Genomic DNA, 4,361 nt, shown 5'->3' with positions numbered 1-4,361 from the left:
TAATGATTTTAATTAACATTAATTTAAATATATATTTTTAGAAAATATTTTTTATTTAAAAGTATTTTATTTTAATTCTAAAGAGATAAGTGTGAATTAGAATTAAACACACAACCCATTTCCACGAATAAACACTAAATTGACTTTTCTTTTCATAAACGATAATAACCAAACTCCACACGATGAAAATTTGAAATGCTGGCATTCTTTTATCTCCCGTTTTGACACTGAAATCAAGCAAACATTTAGCATAATGCAAAATTAAAAGTACATGAATTACGTGAAAGCTGCTTGGGCACAGTTTCAGACTACGTATACAACAATTCAAATAAGCAGCCACGGCACAAGCTCTAATGCCAACAGCCAATTAGTATGTGAATATATTAATCTTATACCTAACTCCATCAATATTAAGCTATATACCTAAACTAGTCCTCAATTTTCTTGAATACTATGAGCCTAAGATTACGAATTATTTCTGGCTATCCCTGGCCATTACAGATAAAAATCCAGGATATCCAAAAAAAAATGGTTTTGTATCATCAACTACATTTGATGAGTAGCGGTTTCGATCTCCTTTTCTGCTCACCAAAAAGTAACAGCGAGAGAGGAGAGGAATTTTTTTTTTACAAGATCCCAGTCTAAAATAAAAGCATGTTTAGGTTAACAGCTTACTCAAAGGAGGGGTGTCCGTTTGTGGTGTTCCAACATTCATTGGATCGTGCTGGTGTCACCCACACAATCCCACATTGCACAGGGATATCTTTATAGAAGAGGTTTCTCTTAAATAATGCCGTGGCACTGCTTGTTGCAAGCGAAAGTATCACTATCTGTCATTAAAACCCATGCCTTTTTTAATCAATGAACCTTGTAAAATTTCAAAAGGTGTAATGGGTGATGAGGATATCCATGCCTTTTTCGATCAATGAACCTTGTACTTCCTGTCTGTATCATTATTAGTCCCTGCCTACGGCAGCGCAGGGACTATTAGCGTTCGATCGGCGGTTGACTGACTATTAATTCATGTGTTGACCGTAAATTTGTACCGGTTATTTAGTATTTAACCAAAGTTTATGTTGGGTAGTTTCTGTGCAAAAAAAATTTAGCCAAAGTTTTGTATTTACCCTCTTATTGCCCGCATCACTTGCCCCGATGTTAGTTTGGTGTGGGCAACTTAATTTATCCTAAGTTTCAAAATTGGCGTGTGGACCTTGCATGAACGCAGCACCCTTATACTTGTCATCGTTCACTGACACGATTGTTTACAGCTGTCGACATGTCTTCATTCCACCGCCCTCTATCTTCATTCAGGTTATCTATCTTCATTCACCGCCCTCTATCTTCATTCAGGTTATCTATCTTCATTCAGGTTAGCAAACACATTTTTCATACATGCGCGCATGTTAGCAAATGTTTCAGGGGTTCCTGGCAATTAGGGCAGAATACAGAGACTTTGGGCACTATGGGATATTTTTCTCAGGGGAGTTTCTTAATTCAAGCACGGTCATTCATTTCACGACCACCCGAGTAATCCACATATCTGAGAGGTGATTTTCAATTGCCGAAATTGCAATCTTTTTTCATATTATGGTGCTGAATTTCGTCTTTTAATTACTGCTGCTTGTACATTGTTAATCCCCATGCCCCCAACAATGCAAGAGCCTAGTTTTGGATTCGTTATTCAAGGAAAAATTGTTTCTTCAACTTTGTAATTTACAGGTAGCAGAGCCACAGTTTTAAACTCAATTGTCAATTCTTTTTATCCTCTGCGCATAACCATAGCCAATGCTATTTTTACTGATTAGGCTTAGATCGATACCATGCATACTTAATCAGGAAGTGTCATTTGATTATGCCTGCCAAAAGCATTTGGGTGTGCAGGCACGGGCTGCTAAATTGGTTTATACCTATAAATTGTTATTCTTGCAATGTAGCTTCAGTAAGTTTTAAAAGTTGAAGTAAGGTTCCCTAAAAGTCCATAACGGACAAGCTCTACTTTCAGATTATTATCGGTGAAAACCTATCGACCATAACACAGATTTAATTTTGTAAAAGCAATTTTGGCTGGTGATGGGATATTTATAAAGGTTCGCATTCAAACATGGGTTTAGTGTGTGTCCTGTCTAGTTTGGTTGCAGATGCAAGCTGCGCTTCTGGGGAATTTAGCTGTTTACCTTGGCAATTGGCACTGATAGAACGTTCGTGGTATGATGATTTCATTTTACTTCATTGCTTGGTTTAATGCAACGTTGATTGTTACCTTCCTATTCCTTGCCTGAAAATTACTGTTCTCTGGCAGTGGAACTAGACTTTAAAAATGTCGTCTGGAGGGTTCTTGAATGCTCAGTTATCCAAGAAGACATCCATTTTTGGGATGAAACTCTGGGTCCTGATTGGTTTGGCTGTTGGAACATTCATTTTCTTAATTCTCTTTATGTTATCTCTTTGGCTTGGTTCTCGGAGAAAGTCGAGGAGAATACTAGAAAAGCTGCCCATTAACCAGATCCCAAAAGTTTCAAAGGAGATAAAAGAAGTAAAGGTTGATAGAAAAGGGATTAACAATCCTCCCCAAGGTGATGCAATTAGCTTCACTAATCAGGGCAATTCCAGCAAGAAAAATTCAGACAAAGTTTTGGTGCCCGTGGGGGTAAAGGGTTTTTCTGATGCAAAGAAGAGTAGTCCAGGGGCAGCTAGTCTCTGTGAAGAGAGCCTTTACAGTTACTACAGAAATTTTATGTGGATCCTCATGAGTCATATTCAAAGAGGTTGGATCCACATAAAATTTCTGTAGTAACTGTAAAGGCTCTCTTCACAGAGACTAGCTGCCTCGCAGCCATCTTGTTAATCTTGATATAAAGTTCTTACCAGAAAATAAAAGTTCTTACCAGTGAATAATGTTCTGTACAAACTAAAGTTCAAAAGCACCAGTAAATAAAAGTTCTTACCAGTGAATAATGTTCTGTACAAACTAAAAGTTCAAAAGCTACAGGTGTAGGTTGCAACCTGTTTTTCACATACAGATTCCACAATAACCCATTAATTGATTCCAAGAAATAATCATCTATACTTTGGCATTGTATCGCTTTGTCACTGTCTCTGAATTTGCAACGCTTTGTCACTATCTCTGAATTTGCAAAGCTTTTCGGCATTTCCATCGTTCCAAATTTGTAGTTTTAGCCCTTCTAGCGTGTGGAGGTACATATGGTGTAATTCTAGAACTGCTGGAATCAGTTGAAGCTGGGTTGGAACTGCTTCCAAATTGGCCTGAATTATCTTTTCGGCAGGAGTGGACCAAAAGCATCTGGACTGTTGTATTCTTCAGCTGGGTTGTTTTATTCTCCAGCTGAACTCATGGATTCTCTAGATTTTATGCTCGAATTTTCTGGAGTGCTTCTCTAGCATTTTCCATGGACGAAAGGTAAAGTAACCCATCTCCTGTTTCAGGTGACATTTTATTGGGCTCATGGCAACAACAATGAAGTTGTTGATTCAGGCATTGATATCGTATTGTGTATTACAACTGTCAATGGTGGACACGGCTCATGCATGTTCGCCATATGTATAGAGTTACAACTCAGCGACCATCTTCTAAAACTTTTGATAGGATGTGTCCTTTTCACTCACGCAATACTTAACTCATGGGCCTCTGCATGATGGGTAGGGCGTTTGTTCTCCACTTCACAGTTTCTTTCTCCACGGAACCAAAAAGTGCCACGTCAACATCAAAGAGGTTGGATCCACGTAAAATTTATGTAGTAACTGTAAAGGCTCTCTTTCTTTTGTTTCAGGTCGTGATGTTGCTTTAAAAACATATTAAAAGTGCCTCCGGGAGAACGATATCATTTCGAAACATATCATACAAAACTTATTCTCCTTGTTGACATTTATGGAATATAAATTTATTTAAAATATGTACAGTTGCTTAGAACTCTTAGTGAATAATAAATTCATGGATTCCATTAAACTCTTAGTAATGACAACGAGTGAGTGATATTAAATGAATTCTCGTTACTATAATATTATCACGTTGTTTATGCTATGGTACAATGTTGTTTTTTTGGTAATTTTAAAATTATTTTTATTTATTTATCTTTATAAATTTATAAAAGAGATAAATAATTATATATTAAGTATTTTTTGCTTTTTGTATATAAATTTTTATACTAATTTTTAATTAGATTATTCTCCAGGATATAAGATAGAATATACATTATGTAATAGACTAGCTGCCCCGCTGCCATCTTGTTAGTCTTGATATAAACTTGACTCAACTCCCACCTTTCATGACTTTATACCTCACCCCCTAAAAAAATTCATAGTCAAAACTAAACTACGTGGAGTGCATGCAAAATGGAACCACA

The 4,361-nt window shown here is 36.6% G+C and overlaps 1 long non-coding RNA gene across 1 annotated transcript; it reads left to right on the top strand.

The window, feature by feature from the left end:
* Positions 1–1,416: 1,416 nt before the first annotated feature.
* Positions 1,417–2,595, top strand: LOC149221849 (uncharacterized). The gene is made up of 3 exons (XR_016248884.1): positions 1,417–1,547; positions 2,128–2,205; positions 2,300–2,595. It is a non-coding gene; the product is annotated as an uncharacterized LOC149221849 (long non-coding RNA).
* The last annotated feature ends 1,766 nt before the right edge of the window (positions 2,596–4,361 follow it).

The sequence above is a fragment of the Pinus tabuliformis genome, chromosome Q (assembly GCF_031772625.1).
Source record: "Pinus tabuliformis cultivar Carrire ecotype Pingquan chromosome Q, CPIR1, whole genome shotgun sequence".
NCBI classification, from domain to species: domain Eukaryota; kingdom Viridiplantae; phylum Streptophyta; class Pinopsida; order Pinales; family Pinaceae; genus Pinus; species Pinus tabuliformis.
Note: the sequence above shows the minus strand (reverse complement) of the source record. Positions and strands in the feature narration are given on the sequence as shown.